The following is an 18586-nucleotide window of genomic DNA, read 5'->3' as shown; positions in this document are numbered from 1 at the left end:
GTGGGAGGGGTGAGGGGGAAGGAAAAAATAACAGAATGAATCAAACATCATTACCCTATGTAAATGTATGATTACGCAAATGGTATGCTGTTACTCCATGTACAAACAGAAACAACATGTATCCCATTTGTTTACAATAAAAATAAATTTTAAAAAATATTTTTAATATTTTCAAATATTATAACTGTATTATCATTCCTTTTAAAATCCTTATTATCTAGCAGAAGACAGTAACATGTTTACAGGCTTATTAACATTACTTTTAGAATTTGGTTCTGCAAGATTGGGAAGTTGAAGGGTAAGTGGGTGAGGAGAGATGTGAAATGAGTTTGATTTTGAACTGCTCATTGTTCACACTGGTGATGTGCTCATGTAAGTTCATTAAGCTATTCTCTCTAATTTTACATGTGTTTGAAAATTTTCTAAAACTTTCTAGAAATGAAACGAATTTTTAAAAAGGAAGATCATATCAGATAAGCTACCAAAATTTCTGAGACCATTACATAAAGGCACAAAAATGTATTCATAGATGAATACTCACATGCCTCTGCTGGAATGGATGCTGTCTTTACAGACTTTGAGACCCTTCTCTTAAAAAGTAAAAGATTTTTTCAGATGAGAAAGAGGCAGTGATGGTGGTACCATGTTGATAATGCACAATTCAACCAAGTTAGTGCTGATAGGAGAGAGTCAAATTTTCTTTTATTTATACTAATGTTTGTGATGGGCTGACAGATCTGACTCCATGAGAATGTTATAGTCCAGACTCTAAGGGAAAATGACTAAACAGACTCCATTTTGCTCTGAGACTCCATGTTATGTAGAAAATAAGCTTCTCCCATGGGAATACCCCGCCTCTGTGTCCATCATCAGTCACTTGGTGTGACATGTTTAATCATATACAATGGCAACTCCTATGTACAAGGAATTGCTCTCTTTTGATTCCTATTGCTCCTAAACAATGTACCATGTAAATAGTAATTGTGTGGATATTAGCAACCATTCTTTAGTTTGTACCTAGGTAAGGGTCATTTTTGACCCACTTCCCCCTCTGTTGATGATCTCATGATGTTAATGTATAACTTTGAATCATAGCAACAGACACTTATGATTGATGTGATTTTTGGTATAAGAACCCCTACAACCCTGTGGTCGGGGCTGTTCTCCCAATAGCCATTTTTTGGGGCATTGTGTGAGACAGTCAGCTGGCCAGCTTAATAAAGACTCTCAAATTTGGACTTCTCAGTGGTGATCAGTCTGTTCTTAAGTTGTGTCCCATAACAATATTAAGATGTTATTTAAATAAATTATATGTACAAGACTAGAAATAACAAAAGTACTGAGTTAGAGATACATTTAAGTCATCAGCATATAGATGTAATTGTGTTAGTTTGCTGTTGGGTCACAAATTGTTCCAAACGTAGTGGCCTAAAATAACACACACCTATTAGTTCAGAGTTCTGCAGGTCTCTGTCAGAGCATGACTGGGCTGTCTATTTGGAATCTCACAAGACTTAATTCAAGTTGTCACCTTGAGCTTATCTCTCATCTGTAGGTGCTGGGGGAACGTTTTTTTCTTTACAAACTCATTCTTCTAGTTGACAGTATTCAATTCCTTGCAGTTGTAGGACTGAGATCCCTAGTTCCATGCACTGTCAGCTGGAGGTTGCTCTCATCTCTTCGAGTCCACCCATAGTCATTGCTATGTGGTCTTCTTTGTCTTCAGGATAAAAACTGTGCATCAGATCTTTCTAATTCTTGAAATATCTGACTTCCTTTTTAGAGGCCAGGTAGAGAAAATGATCTACTTTTAATGGGCTTCTGTAAGTAGCCCATTGGGACCTCAATTACATTGGCAAATTTTTGTTTGAGTGAATAGATGGAGAAGATCTGTGCACATTAAAGGCCAGGAGTGTTGAAGAGCATCTTAGAATTCAACCTGCTACAGTATCAAAGCTAAGTGGAGTGGAGATAACGTTAGTCTCCTAGGGCTGCCCCTTCTGCCAGTCTGCCTCCTTCATCACATGGCACTGTACCTGTGGGCTCAGTCCAAATTTCCTTCTTCTTTTGAGGACATCAGTCACATCAAGAAAAACCTTCTCCAATGATTCACTGACTTGGTTGCAATGACCCTATTTCCATTTAGGGTCACATTTGTAGCCATTGTGGGTTATGATTTCAACATAACATTTTGGGGGCCAAATTCCAACCCATAACTAGAGGTAACCTAGAGAGTGAGGGAAAACAGATGGAGTTGAGTTCTTGGACATTCCCATTTATAGAATGGGAATAGAAGAATGACCTGAGAGAGAGTTGGAAGAAACATGAATAATATCTTGAAAAATAAGTGAACATGTTTCAATAAGAGAGTATGATGAACTTTGTCAAAATCAGCTAATAATTTGAATAAGGACTGAGAAATTGGTTTAGCAAGGTGCAAGTTGTTGGTGAGTTTTAAAAAGCAATTACAGTGAAGATGGTGGTACCAAAATATAATTAGAGTGAGCTATAAAAGAGAATAGGAAATGAGAACAGGCAAACAGATAATATAAACCTTCTTCTAATTATTATGAGAAGCATTGCAATGCTTCTTACAGTAAATGAATAAACCGACTTTCTGATGTTATGTATCAATCACACTTACATTTGAAAATATGATAACACTCTAAAAATGGATCTCCTTCTGCCAATCTGATCTAGAATTTCCAGACAGTATGTTAAAATAAAAAGTATGTAACAGAGCTATGTTTACTAGAGAAGGGGAAAATATTGTTCCTAAAGTAATAAGATTAGATACCTAGAGATGATAACAGAATTTACCAAAAAATTTGAAATTTCTAAGATAGCAATAAAGTGGCCCAAATGCAAAATCACTACCTACAAGTGAACAACTGTTTTATATATATGCAATTATAGATTAGAAAATAAAAAGGAAAATTCTGTTTGGAATAGCAAGTGGTATGTATTAGTATACCTATGTGTATAAATATATCTGTGTGTGCATATATAATACTTAGAAATGTTCATGATACCTAAGATGAAAATTCTAAAGTGTATGCATTTTCTAAAGAAGAGGTGAAAGTTTATTCATTTTTAATAAATAAAAATTTTTTGAGTTGGTGGGAGGAAGGATAGGAATGGCATGGAGGGAATTCATTGCAGTAGAACTGTACCAAAAGAAGTAGAAATACTGATCTGTGGATCAGATTTTTTTATTATAAAACATGCAGAGGTAGTAATGGTTGTGTATGTCATTAAATCATCCAACTTTATATTTTTAAAAAGTAGAATACTCATTCAGTCTTATGCAGCTTACTCATATCCATGGTTCCCTCACCTGACTGTATAAGTTCATTTTGGGGAGCTTTAAATAAGTATCAATGTCTATATCCATAAATTCTCATTTAATTTGGGGTTGGGTGGGGCCTGGGCATGGATATTTTTAAATCAACATTTATTTTCAGTATGGAGGATTGAACCAAGGTGTACTCCACCACTGAGTCACATCCCCATCCCTTTTTTATTTACTTTTTAAATTTTGAAGCAGGGTCTCACTAAGTTACTTAGGACTTCATTAAGTTGCTTAGATTGGCTTTGAACTTGTAATCCTCCTACCTCAACCTCCCCAGTCACTGGGATTATACGCATGTACCACCATGCCTGGCTAAGCTATCTTTCTGAGATGCCCTTTGCTTCCTTCTATGAAAGAGTAATTTTGTGGACAAACCATCTGAGAACAACTATTTAAACTGAGTAAAAGACAAAAATAGCCCTCAGTGTTTGAAGTCACTGTTGAGCAATTAAAGCAACTAATTCTTAAGAAAAGTTCTGGAAAGATGAGGAGTACATTGAGGTAAGCAGTTGGGGGTTTTGTTGCTTTGTTTGTTTGGGGTATGTATTTTATTTTGGTATTTATTTTGGTTTTGTTTTGGTTTTGTTTTATTGCCCTTTAGGCATTTGGTAATTCATGTTGGAACATAGCAACAAAGGACAGCCAGCCACCTAGTCCTACAGCATTCCTTTGGGTTGCAGAGCAAAAAGAAAAACAAAATAGAAATGAAAGTCATACAGAAGAGAGCCCGAAATGAGAGTCATTCCCTCTTAAGGCATTTGCCAATTCTTAAGTGGTGCATGAGGTTTGAGGCAGGGTATGGGCAGAGACGGAGTTGGAAGTAGTTCTAGAAACCTGCTGAGAGGCTAAAAAGCTGAAGAGAAACTTGGCCTGTCTTATGGTATGGGAGAGACTGAAATTGGGGTGGGACCTACTAAAGAAGTCAGGTCATTATAAGTGTCTTGGGTTTTTAGTTGAGACTTCCGAAAAAGCAAAGTTCTAGGGTTAAGGACAAATAAAAAGTATATGAGACCTCATAGCACCTAAATCATGATAACTTCAGATTGGATTAAGATAATCTCCCTGTATTCTTTTTAATTGCCAGAAGAATATTAAACCCACTCTGGAGGAAGATAAAATCTTCCAGAGCCACATACTATTTTTCATGGATAATGTCTGGCATATGAATTAATAGGCATGCCAAGAAACAAGATTAAATGACCAACAGGCAAGAGAAGAAAAAAAAAAAAACATAAAATAGAAACAGATCACAGGTGAGCATGACATTGATGTCTTCAGACATGAATTTTAAAATAACAACAATTAATGTGTTCAAGAAGAAGGTAATTAGTTCCTGTGAACTAAAATATGTGGGAAAGAATCAAATGGAAATTCTAAAACCAAAAATAATTCAATACTAACATGAAGAATTTGATAGATGAGTGTAACAGTAGATTAGACAACCAAAGGAAAGAAGTTGCAAACTAGTCTGTAGAAAACATCTATATTGAAACATAAACACATAACAAAATAAACAGTGGAAAATAAAAGATAAAAAGACTAAAGTGGAATATGGTAAAATGTCTAACATGTAATTGATATCAAAGTGAAGAGAGTATGAAACAGAAGACATACATGAAGAAAAGTTGACCAAGAATTGTCTGAAATTTAAGAAATATAAAGTCACAGATTCAAGAATTTCTTTAAACCCAAAGATGAAAAATAGAGAAAAGCATACCCAGGCACCACATAATAACATTGATAAATTCAAAAGACAAAGAGAAAATCCTAAAAGCAGTCAGATGAAAAGGACACATGACCTGCTAACACCATCAATAAGACAGATGCTTGAATTTTTTAAACAGAAACAACAGGTGCCACCAGATAAGAGAATGACATTCTTACAGGACAGGGAAAAAAGAAAATAGACTTTTTAACCAATAAAAACTCAGGGAATCCATTGCTGGAGAACTGTACCTAAAGAAATAGAAATACTGAAGAAACCCTATCAGGTAGAAAAGAATTTCAGATGGAAGTAAGTAAATGCAAGGAGTGGATAGCACACAACAGAGGGTTGTGCATACATGAAATGAGTATTCCTTTTCTAATGATCATAATGTCTTTTGAGAGTGCAAATAAATTGTTGAACTGCAAATTAGTGCAACCATTCTGCAAAGCAGTATGGAGATTCCTCAAAAACTGGGAATTGAACCACAATACGACCCAGCTATCTTACTCCTCTGTGTTTATCCAAGAGAACTAAAATCAGCATACAACAGCAACACAGCCACGTCAGTGTTTATAATAGTACAATTCACGATAGCCAAATTATGGAACTAGCCTAGATGCTCATCAATAGATGAATGGATCAAGAAAATGAAGTATATATGCACAATGGGCCATAAAGAAGAATGAAATTATAGAATTTTATGATAAATGGATGACATGGAAAACATTATGCTAAGTGAAATAAGTCAAACTCAGAAAATCTAGGGTTCAATGGTTTCTGTCATATGTGGAAGCTAAAGCAAAAGAAGTGAAAGAAGGCTTTGGGGGTGGGGTGGAAATGGAATATCAAAGATAAAGATCAGTGGAGCAGAAGGAGATTGAGATGGAAGGATGGAGGAAGGACAGAAAAGAGGAGAAAATATGGGATGAATTTAACAAAATCACATTACAAGCTTATATGAATATACTACAGGGAATTTCACCTTTATGTATAAGTAGAAAGTACCTGTCAATAGATGAAATTGGAGAATATCATGCTAAGTGAAATAAGCCAATCCCAAAAAACCAAAGGTCGAATGTTTTCCCTGATAAGTGGATGATGATACATAATGGGAGTGGAGGGGTGGGGGGTAAGAGAAGAATGGAGGAACTTTAGAGGGAAATGAGAGGGGGGAAGGAGTGGGGGTATAATAGATGGTGGAATGAGACAGACATCATTACCCTATGTACACATATGATAGCACAAATGGTATGAATCTACATCATGTACAACCATAGAAGTGAAAAGTTGTATCCATTTTAGTACAATGAATCAAAATTCAGTTGTAAAAATAAAAAAAATAAAATAAAATAAAGAAAATACCAAGAGTAGAGGGAAAAGAATAGGGGAAGGAAAAGGTTGGGGGACAGGGATTAAGATTGAATTCCATGCATGTATGATTTTGATAAAATGAGCCCAACTATCATGTATACATGATAGCTGTATACAGCTAAAAAGAAACCAAAATCAAGAAACAAAACAAAACAAAACAAAAAATATGATGTGACACCAAGAGCACAAAAGGTGGGAAAGGATTAAAGACCAAAATGTTGTGAGGTGCTTGCATTATCTGGGCAATGATAAAGGCACAAATTAAAGACAGATTCTACTAAATCAGTGATGTATGCCAGGGTAGCCTCTAAAAGAAGAATAAAAGAATAATAGAATTATAAATGAGAATTTAAAAACTATTTGATCCAAAGGCCCAGCAAAGAGAAAAAAATACTTCTTAGAGGAAAAATAGAAAACTAATACTAAAAGGGTATATTGAAATTCAAATATGTCAGCAATTGCACTGATATAGTAGACTAAATTATCTCAGCAAAAGAACTGAATTATATAGAATATAATCATATTAATATAAAATTGTATTATTAATATACACTTATGCAAATTAAACTGTGATTATCTTTTATAAAATTACTTTAATATATTTATATTTTATATATAATTCTGTTCTTATATAATATTAATACATATTTATATGTATAATTCAGTTCTTTTGGTGAACTATACAATCATAAATATAATGTTGACTAAAAATTTGAGACACAAAATAATATATACTTTATAACCATTTAGGTGAAGTTCAAAAACAGGCAAAACAGCTTTACAGTGAGGCAAGGCTGGTGGTGATTCCCCTGTGGTCAGGGGATAAAGGCTGGGAAGGGCTCAAGGGAGGCTCAGAGTGCTAGTAATGTTCTGCACCTTGATCCGGGTGATATGTAGGTGAGGCCATTGTGTTCATGGAGATGTACACATAACATTTCTCTACATTTTGGGGTACATATTGCATTTTTATTTTAAAATTTTAAAAGAAAAGAATATCTGCAAGAAATTTGAATGTAGTTCAGAGTTGAGTCCTGCAGAGCTCTGTAGTCCTGGGTGGTTCACTGGTGTTTGCTTAAACTGACTGCTGGATATGGTCCCCACTCACCACTAGACTAACCATAGCCAGGGTGATTCAGGGTATTTTGTACGACTGCATGACTCCTGTGATCCTGCAATATGCATAATCAGAAAAATGAGAGGTTACATTCTATTTATATATGATCTATCGAAATGTAAAAATGCATTCTACTGTCAAGTACAACTAATTAGAACAAATAAAAAAAATTTATAAAAAGGTATTTTGGATACTCCACATCCCACTGAGCATAGCAATTCTAATGGACCCCTTTCCTGAATGCAGAGCTGGAAGCTCACTTCTTCTCTTTACCTTTACTTCACTCACAAAATTCTTCCACTAGAAATTATTAGACTAAACCAAACGTATGGCTATTACATCAGTTCCTCTTAGATAAACTCAGCTGTTTTTGTCCCAGAACAGATAATCCTAGAGTTCTAAGACTTATAGTACTAAACTCTACAGCTTTCATCCTGCCCAGAGATTTCCAACTAAAAACATCACTTCCTCCTCTCCCATTCATTTTGACTCCTCTTTGTGTTCCTGATCAAAGACCTTTATTCTTCATCATTCACATCACTTTGTGGACGAGCAGATACAGCCTAATTCTGATACAAAGTGGTGGTAGGAGTCCCTATTTCTGACAACAGACAGATATAGGATTCATACAGGGAGCAAAGGCTTTGGGTTATTATATACGAAGGTGTAGGAAAAAGTGTCCTCAAGAACTATTAAATAGCCCACATATTTATTTTGCAAATGTGTCAAGCACTGCAAACGTGAAATGCTTTGGACAGGTGTAGTAACTGGACAGATCTGACCAATCTTCAAAAATGAGCAAAGGATTCCAGCAGAACTGGCCCAGTCCCCTGCCATGACATGATCAATGCACTTGTGGATGCCCATGGTTGCTGAAGGTGCCACTGGGTTTCCTCTCCCTGTGCTTGAGGATAGGAAAGATTCCTGGCCAAAAAAAAAAAAAATGTGCTTTGTGTTTCTGCTCAAGTTCACTTATTTACATTATGATAAATTGCACTGTGTTTTGGGAAATTGAAATAGTACATGTTCAAATAAAAGAACAACAGAGTGGAAGAACACAATGTGGGAAACAGCAGGAGCATCCTAAGATAAAAGAGAAACAAAAATGGCAAAGGGTTTTTAGAAGAATTAATTCCCTTTTCATCATCTAAACAAAAATGTATCATCTAGGACCCATAGGGAGAGATGAGGTTTCCATAACACTCATGTTCAAAGCCATTTAGCGTGATGAATAGACCTCTAGGAGCTACCACTAGGCAGCATTGCAGTCCTGAGTAAATTATTTTGTCTTTCTGTGCCTCGGCTCTGAAATTTTCTACAAGAGAGCAATCTGGGTAGAAATAATCCACACAGAGGGCTTACACGTGCCAGTCAGTGTTCTAAGCACTTTGCATTCTACCCCCACTCAATCACCACAGTGAGAGAATTGATACTAGCAACTTACATCTCTACCCTACAGATGGGGACCATGAGGTGCAGCAGGGGCAGCTGACATGCCCACGGTCATACAGCTAATATCAAAGAGTGGATTCAAATGTAGACTGTTGGGCTCAGTGTCAATGCTCTCCTAAGCATCAAACTCATCTGACACTTCACTTAAAGTGCTCCTCTGGGTCCCTAGCTGCCACCAGGATGAAGTCCAACTTCACAAACTTTTTACAGTGGAGTTTCATCTTACTTACAGCCTTCCATCTCCTGACCCTGGGAACCTCAGCGTCCCACCTGCCGCCCTCAGGGATTTCCTCATGCACCCCCTGAGCATCCCCTGGGCTCATTCATGTTTTGTGCTTTGTCATTATTCCCCCCTCTGCCAGTGGTGCTTCCTCCCGTTGACTACCTACCTTCTCTGGAATCTGCTTCATTAACTCCTACATTTCCTTCAAGTCCTTAGAAAACTGTCATTTCCCTTCAGGAGTATCCTTGATTTCCCTGGGCATGTCACCTCTTCGAAAGGAAAGTTCCCAAACAACTTAACTTGTACTTCTACTGGAGTGTTTGTCACTCACCATTACTTTATTCAATGTATGAATCTGTCTCTTGTCAGACCATAAATCAGAGATACTGGATTTCTTCTGTACCAACCTAAGGAAATAATGGTACCACCCAGAGCCCTGTGTTGAGAAGGATCCTGAAGTTGCATTTGAACTCAAAATGTTAAATGCAGACTTTATTTTTTTTAAATCAAAAATTCCACTTTTATTACAAAATAAATTTTGTAAATTTATTAAAAAATACAAATTAGCTACTAAACAGGGCTTTACATAAAATAATATAGAAAACTGTAACTGATGAAAATAAAAGTTATGTTAAAAATAATTGAGTCAGGCACAGTGGTGAATGCCTATAATGCCAGTGACTCAGGAGGCTGAGGTAGGAGGATCACAAGTTGTTATTTTTTTAATTTATTTTTATTGTAAAGAAATGGGATACATCTTATTTCTCTGTACATGAAGTAGAGGCATACCATTTGTGTAATCATACATTTACATAGGGTAATGGTGTTTGATTCATTCTGTTATTTTTTCCTTTCCCCCCACCCCTCTTTTCCCGCTATACAGTCCCTCCTTCCTCCATTCTTGCCTCCCTCCAACCCCCCATTATGTATCATCATCTGCTTATCAGTGAGATCATTTGTCCTTTGGTTTTTTGAGATTGGCTTATCTCACATAGCATGATATTCTCCAATTTCATTCATTTGCCTGCAAATGAAACTGTGGTGTATATATATATATACATACATACATACAGTGGAATATTACTCAGCCATAAAGAATAATAAAATTATGGCATTTGCAGGCAAATGGATGAAATTGGAGAATATCATGCTAAGTGAGATAAGCCAATTTCAAAAAACCAAAGGATGAATGATCTCACTTATAAGTGGATGATGACACATATAGTCCTCCTTCCAGCTTGTTATGAAGATAAAAGTGAAAGACAGTGAAAACTTAATAGGCCTCTTTGGATACAGATCACATATGACTATAAAAAGGTTTTTAAGGGGACATCTTATTTATCTTAATATCCTCAATGCCTCATTTAGTGCATTGAACAAAATATCATTGCCAAGTAAATGCATGGTCAAGGGAAATTGTATAAAGTCCCAAGATTCTATGCTGATGTGAGAGATGGGGAAAATGAAGCCTGTCATGTGACTCACTCTCTCTTCTGACCTTTGATTAGCCAAATGGAACAACAAAGAAAGTGATGTATTCTGTGGTTGAAGATGTGTGGAACTCTTGTCCCCGTACTGTGAAATGACAGCAGGTCCACTTGAGGGTCACAGTGACGAGCAAGTTGGCAGCTTCCAGTGGCAGCTGGGAGGTTGGGAGTCACAGTTGCTCTTGTTGTTTTCTCTTACAATGGAAGAATTACGGTCATTTGTTTACTGTTACATCTTCTCTCCCAGTTCTGCTTTACTCAGACTTGGGAGGGGATAAGCATCCAGGTTTTGTCCCAGGGGTGTGAAAATGTCGGTTCTCTAAGATCTTCTCTAGATCCTTTGAATTTGAGGCATTCTTGATTTAAACATATTTTGAGCTTCCTGTCTCCAAACTTTCATGTAACAAGAAGAGGGAGTTTAGACCAAAAAGGATAAATGACTGGAAATATATCTTCATGTTTTATGAGGAACCAAGCCCAGGAGGGAAGCTTCCACTTGAAATACCAACCTATTGTGTTTCGTGGCATGTTTACCACCAGCTGACTTGGGATCCTACTCTTTGGAAGGCACCAGAAAGTCTCAGTAGAAAAGGAAGAAGATCAAAAGAAGAGATCATAAAGGGGTCTGACCAATGAAACCACATCTGGGTAACACCAAGGGCCAAGACCACAGTGCTCTGTCCATGTCTGCTGAGGATATAACTGGTGGAAGAAATCATTGTGAATGTTGAGAACAGGTTCTATTTTCAGAACTGCTCAAAAAAGCTCTTCAGAGAAGATGTGACAGTAAGTTTTACTCGTCACAGAAAAAAAAGTAGAGTATGACTATTTTGGTCGTTTTAATTTACCTAAATTGGAATGAATCGATTTAAAAATAATTTGGTGGCATTCTTTGAGAGACTTTAGAAGAGTTTGTCATAAAACCAAAGATACCTTGGGCAGGGCAAGTGTTTCCTGTTTTCCAATCTCTCTCTAGGATCATAATGAAGTCTCAGTGGAATCCAGAGCAGAGCTCCCCCAGTGGAACTTCCTGCAGTGAAGAAAATGTTCTGTATTTGCATAATCAACTATAGTAGTCCCTGGCCACATATGGCTACTGAACATTTGAATGGTAGCTAGTGTGGCTTTGTCTTATTCTTCTCTTCAAAATGAGTTTTATAACCTAGGCAGGCAAATTTTCTTCTTTCCCCACAAAATATACATTTGTTTACAACTTCACACCATTTGTCAAACCAATCTGGTTATAAATTTTGTACCCTCTAGAATTTAATGTCAGGAGCATTACTTGACAAAGAGAAACCATTTTCTCCACCTACTTTTCCGTATTTTTCTGGAATATCCTAAGTCCATGGCACCTGCTATCTCCCTCTCAAAGCCGGCTATTACCCAAAGAGCTTCCTTGACCCTCAGAAGCCTCACTGCTTAGAATTGCTCAATCCCTTTTTTAGTTGTGATTACTCTCCCTTTTCTATGCTAAAAAAGGAAAGAAAGAGAGAGAGAGAGAGAGAGAGAGAGAGAGAGAGAGAGAGAGAGAGAGAGAGAAGGAAAGGAAAAGAAAGGAAAGGAAAGGAAAGGATGAAGGGAGGGAGGGAGGAAGGAAGGAAGAAAGGAAGGAAGGAAGGAAGGAAGGAAGGAAGGAAGGAAGGAAGGAAGAAAGGGAAAGGAAAGGAAAGAAAGGGATGCTTCTCCTTTTGTATTAACTATAGAAGAGAAATATTTGCATAAATTTCCTTTGTTTAAATATGCTTTTGATAGACCATGACCAAGCACAGATTTAAAAATTAAAATTATTTGGTCTATGTTTCCAACACATGAATCAGAAAGTTCAATTCAGCAAGCCTTTATTAAATTCAAGGACCTTATACTACAGTTTAAAGGGCAATACTTTCACACATGAAGGAGATTGAGATTAATATGACAGAATGTAATTTAATTCAAGTATTTATTGAATGCCCACTATAAGCCAGAAAAATGTGTAACTCAAAACTATTCAAGGTTGGTCACAGCTGAAGTTACTAAGGATTACTTTATCAACATGGTAGGAATGAAAAGAGGTTTATATGATTGTAGAAATTAGCAAGGCTGATAGGAGGAAGGAAGAGTCAGCTAAGGAATGATGTTGATGTAAAAATCTGTTGAATCTGAATAGACTTAGGGCAGAGTTGAAGTTGTTTACTAACAAGTGGTGGGAATTTTTTATTATTCTGGTGTTAGGACCAATCAGACCCGACCAGAGGTTAAGACTGGACTGGGTACCCACCCAATGGGTAAGCACACTAACTTTCCAAACTGCAGAGGGACATGTGGAGGTATCCATGACCAACGGGGTTTGGGGAAGACTCATACTGGTCCAGGAGTGAATTAATGTATATTCCAATTATAGTGGTACAGTGGCAATAAAGAGCAAGGGATTATTCCATTTTAAGAAAAAATGTCAGAATAACTCAGGCACAAGGTTTTATGGATACTGATAAGGTTTCAATGCATTTTGTCTCTCAAGAGCTCCTGCGGTGGAGGCTTGGTTCCCAGAGGGTCCGTTTAAGAAATGGGGTCTAGTGGAATATCCTTTGATCATGGGTAGGGGTTGGAAGGGATTGTGGGACACCAGTCCATCTCTGGTTTTTCATATTGAAATGTGATATTCTGTTCCCACATGTGATCCACTGTTGTGATGCCATCTACCATGAGGTTCCCACAGATTTGAGCCAATGCTAGTGCCATGCCCTTTATCCTCCAGAACTGTGAGCTAAACAAACCCTTTACCTTTGCAAAATATCTCACCTTGGGTATATCCTTCTAGTTATGAAAAATTGAATAATGTAAATTTGGAGGGTTTTAAGGGAAAAATGGAAGATATTTCCAATTTTGAAGGTTGGGAGAAAATCATTCCACTGATAAAATGAGAATTAAAAGTGGGGAGTTAATGTGTTAAGAATGACACATATTGAGTGTAAAAGGAAAATGGACTTTCAAATAGAGATGCTACATGAATTTCAGAATAGGGAACTAGAATCAGACTTCAGTGTCAGGATGAAGATAGTGGCTTTCATATCAAAAGAGACTACCTCCCTCTTCTCCCAAGCACATGTCCATTCTTCCATTATCAGGCTGTGTGATGTGGAAGTCCAGTACAGAACCTGTGATGGAACATGGTAATTCTAAGGTCACTACCTCCATAGGTCTCTTAGTTACCTTGCCCAAGGCCTCAAAGGTAGTTCAAAGTCATATTATTATTTAATTACTTTGTGAATTGCTCACCAACAAGATCTCAGTTTGAACTAAGAACTAATCCTAAGCAGAGAGTAAGATGTTTTATGTCATGTACAACAAAGGGAAGACCAGGAGTTAGGGAATCAGATTGGGGGAAAGGGACATTTACTGTGTTCACTCTGACTCTCATGTGAATTCTCATAAAGTGGTTTGGGTTTCCAAATTCCTACATGCATGACTCCTGATCACTTGGTGGTAACACACAGGTTACCAACAATGGTCTCATCTGAAAAATTCCTGGAGCTTCACACCTCATTCAACTCCTCCCCCACCACACACCCAACCTCCCATCTTCTGAGGAGTGTTAAGATGACTTGCTTCTTTCTCCATGGTGTCCACTGAGGTCCTCCTCTACCACAGAGGGAGAATCTCTACGTTACTGCCCAATAACCTCTCCTCAGTTATAATGTTGTCACTCCAAAAACAAAGCACATGCTTCCAGTGGTTTCTATATTGGTGTCATCCACTTTTTTCCTGGTCCATGAAATTGCTTCATGAAGACATTTGGGTCACCCAGCTCTGCCATTGTTCCAACAATGAGAGCTGATTCTGTAGCCATGGCTTGCACCTTACTGGTGGCACTTCCAACTGATCATAGTCTTTTGCCATTTCTGGTCAAACTGTTCTAACTGAGATGAAAGTAGACCCTGCCAGCTTCTGGAGTTACAGATCTCTAAGCAAAGACCATTCTACCTTAGCTCTTCATTCCATAAGTCATCTTCTCAGATTCTTATAATGAACCTGACACAAAAATCTCACTCAAGTGAAAGAACAATATGTGTGGTCTTTGGGGGCCATAACCAAGATCTTTCCTTTCCTACTGTTGCCCCATATAGAGTTGTAGCACCAGATTTTCTCCAGGCTTAGGACAATTCAGTACTTCACTAAGGGCACACTTGGGAGGTTAAGGATGTATCTTTTATTGCATTTCTCACCTGCAATGTCTTTTGTCAGTTTGTACACATTCATTTCCTCTTCCCAAAGATTCATGGACTTCATCTGTGAACAGAATTATAGAGGCCCATGGGATATGCCCTATATGACACTCAACTTAGTTATACACTAACACATACTCCAGAGCTCTCACTACAATAATAAGAAGAGTGAAAGTAATCAAAGGCCCTACTTCAGGCAAATGTTTTCTTTCAGTAACAAGGACCATGTGTTTCAAGAGATAGAACCAGCAATCACACAGAATTGTTTGGCCAAATTCAGTTGCCTAATCTTGTGTAAAACATATCCCATTTTCTTGAAATCCCTGATATGAACTGGAAATTAGTTTAGGATAATCAGTTTCAAAATAGAAATTAAATCATTTATTGTCCTAGTTGAGACCAAAAATCTTTTGGTCAGGGCTTCCAATCATTTCCAGTCATTTATAAAAGACAAAACATTGCTACTTTGATAACCCTGCTGATCATTTCAAGCTGGCTTTCATGAGAGTGAAAATAATATTGGTTCCAAAATACAATCTGATAGCTCGATGAATCCATTTTTTTTTCTACTGCCAGTAAAATAATAACTTGGAAGACAGCAAAGGGAAAATAAATTCAAACTATAAGTTATGAGAATAAGTTGGACCATATCATCTCTCTGAGAATATGACTGATTTGGCTGATCATCTTTCAGGAAATGCATCAATATGCAGCAGGGGTGAATTCTGATTTTTTTTCCCCTGACACAGTATGAATTGTAAAAGACGGAAAAACACTGAGAGACAAAAATATATATATAATTCACATATCGTCATTTGACGCCAATTGGAAATAGAAAATTCTACACTAAATTGTTCTAGCAATTTTTCATACACTATAGCATGTCTAGGTAAAAACAACTGGCTCAAACTCAGAATTTAAATCATAGCAAGACTTTTGAATGCTTATTTTACTTAAAAGGTCACAGCTTTAAATGTTGTTTGGAGAACCTGCTGCAGAATGTAGGATGAAAAGGCAAGTAGAGATAGGAAAAGGAGTCAAATGATCAAGAGAGCCCCAGTGTTCCCAGAGTGACCATCAAGACAGTTACTGGTGGAATTTGCACAATTGTGTGTGGAGCCATCATATTATGAAAATTAAATGTAAACATTTCTGCAGTTGGTGGTATGAGATGGAGCAGAGAGTACTATATTCATAGCTGCTTTGAATCTGTGACATTTATAATCCTGTAACGTCATATTTATCCCTGAAATCTCTGGAAGATTCATTATACACTCCACAAATTTTACCAGGAAATTTATTTGATTCTGAGCTTGTCACCCTCATACACACTATTCTCTGACATGTGCAAGATCAAGTCAAAACCTCCTTGCACAGCTTAGAAGATCACTCACCATCTGCTACTATTTTTCTAGGCTTATCTTTCTGGCATCTTCCTACCCCATTACATAAACCCTCCACACCAACTGTGTTAATGTGCTTGTAGTTTCCTAATCAGGCTTAGCTATTTTCCATGTGGGTGTGTTCTCAGATGTGATTCTCTCTGCTTGAAAATACCCTCCACCCTACAGTCAGTGTTCCAGTGCAATGCTGAATTCTCCAATACTTGGCAGGCTTCTCCTAGCAGATCTTGTCAAGGCTCCCTTTGCACAGTTCAGCCAAGTGGAACTGTCTCCCTCTGCTGAACAAACCCCAGCACTGCATCTAAAACCTGGCCTACCAAGTGATGCTCTCTCTAGGCTACTACCCTCCGCCTGATGCCACTGGAGCGTGGCTCGGGTTCTAGCGTCTGTGGGGAGTTTGGGTGCACCCAACTACAACAAGAGAGGCTGTCTCTCAGGCCAAAGCAAAATGAAGCAGGCAGGCACACCCCATCCACATGGCATAACAAGTGCCAAGGGCTGGGAGGGAAAGGAAAATCTAGATAAATCTAAGCTAAAAGTCAGAGAAACAAAGTGAGCCTGGAAGCTAACACATGGTCAGAAGCATCACTTGAGTCACAACCTGTAGCTTTACCCACAACTGTGGGCTCAGGTAGGACCTGGCAGCTTCAAGAAATAGCAAAATTTGGGATCAAATGACCCAGGTTAGAGAAAATTAAGTCAGATTACTCATTAAGTAGCTATGCTCTTGCTGGGCCCTAAGCAACTCAGTGAGACCCTGTCTCTACTCTGTAGAAAGGGCTGGGGATGTGGCTCAGTGGTTAAGCACCCCTGGGTTCAATCCCTGGTACCAAAAAGAAAGAAAGAAAGAAAAAAAGTAGCTTTGAGCTTAATTCAAACTCAGCTACTCAACATACACAGTGATTATAGTGATTATCTTTTTTTAGGTTTAGTTGATTCCCTTGGAGTATATCTTTCCCAATGTTCATGCTGCAATTCTTAAAATAGGAAAAGTCCTAAGGTGCTAACTCTTAAAACAGTGTTGAACGTTCTATGTTATTGTGACACCTAAGATTCCAAAAATTTCATTTCCTTAAATATTATGACATAGACACCTTTTAAATTCTGAAATATAAGGGGAGAAACACTGTTGGAGTTGGGGCAGACTGGCCAAGTCTTATATTAAAACTTAAAGGAAATGTAAATCTAAAGGAATGTCAGTATGAGGGAGACATAAACTAAGACCCCAGCTCACCAGCATGCTGCCTAGGTTCCCTGAGATGATAAATGTGCTTTGTTTCAATATTCCGATGTCAGCTGACCACCGGTAAAAGTGATCATTGATCTCAACTCAATAGTCTGTTTCTCACAGTCCTGAAAGTGTCCTCAAAGAGCAGCTTCACGGTTCTCTGTGTGGAGTCCTGGGGAGGGAGTAAAGGTCATCCTTAACTTAGTTCTGCTGAATAGAAACACTTCTGGTAGAAATGGGAAATTTGGCTTCATATTAGTACAAGTTCTGAAGATTGTCTCGAATTTGTCAACAGTGATAACCTTCCACTGAATATAAACATATATGGCTGACCTTATGTTTGTCTGGACTCATAATTGGACCCGGGCTTGTTTTATGGGTTAAAGACAGGAATTAAAGGAGGAATGATCAAATTGTATTGGTGATTTTCTGTTACCACTTTTCTAGTTGTCAGTTTGAAAAGTATGGTCAGTAAGTCAGAGGATGCAAGCATGATGATGTGACATATAAACAGAATTTAGGAAAGAATTCAACAGAATCCATCTAGAATTGTATGAAGCCTAAATTTTACCATAACACTGTTATCCTTTCCCAGACACTCACATATAGTAAATTCTTGTGGGAAGACCAGGATTTATTGGTAACTGAGAATCAAGGCAGCTGAGAGGAATGAGCTATGGATTCAGTGAATAAAATCATGGGAGCCCACATTTCATCTGATAATTGAGGAGACCTGTTCTTCTCCACTTTGTCATTCAAGGACAGCTTAGGAACTTGGTGAATCTAAGTCCCTTACCTTGTTTTGTTCATAGCCCATGTCTACTAAGGATTTACTGCCACCAGAATGTTGACATTCTGTTGACTCCTTCTCATCACCAATCTGTTAGACCTAAACCCTGTATGTCTCATGTAAATTCCCCCTTCACAGGATATTCCTCTATGCCCTCAAAGCCAAGAGCCCAGCAGGTGACTGGATGTCCCCTTCTCCTAGCCACTTGTGCTACATCCTGTGACAGCAATGGATGGGTTGGAAATTCTGAGAA

At 37.7% G+C, this 18586-nt stretch overlaps 1 pseudogene; it reads right to left on the bottom strand.

Moving 5' to 3' along the window:
* Positions 1-18360, bottom strand: part of LOC124991354 (MAP/microtubule affinity-regulating kinase 3-like) — a 134911-nt pseudogene extending 116551 nt beyond the window's left edge.
* Between the last annotated feature and the right edge of the window lie 226 nt (positions 18361-18586).

This window comes from Sciurus carolinensis, chromosome 8 (assembly GCF_902686445.1).
Source record: "Sciurus carolinensis chromosome 8, mSciCar1.2, whole genome shotgun sequence".
In the NCBI taxonomy this organism is placed as follows: domain Eukaryota; kingdom Metazoa; phylum Chordata; class Mammalia; order Rodentia; family Sciuridae; genus Sciurus; species Sciurus carolinensis.
The sequence above is the reverse complement of the archived record's forward strand: the minus strand, read 5'-3'. Positions and strand labels throughout refer to the sequence as shown.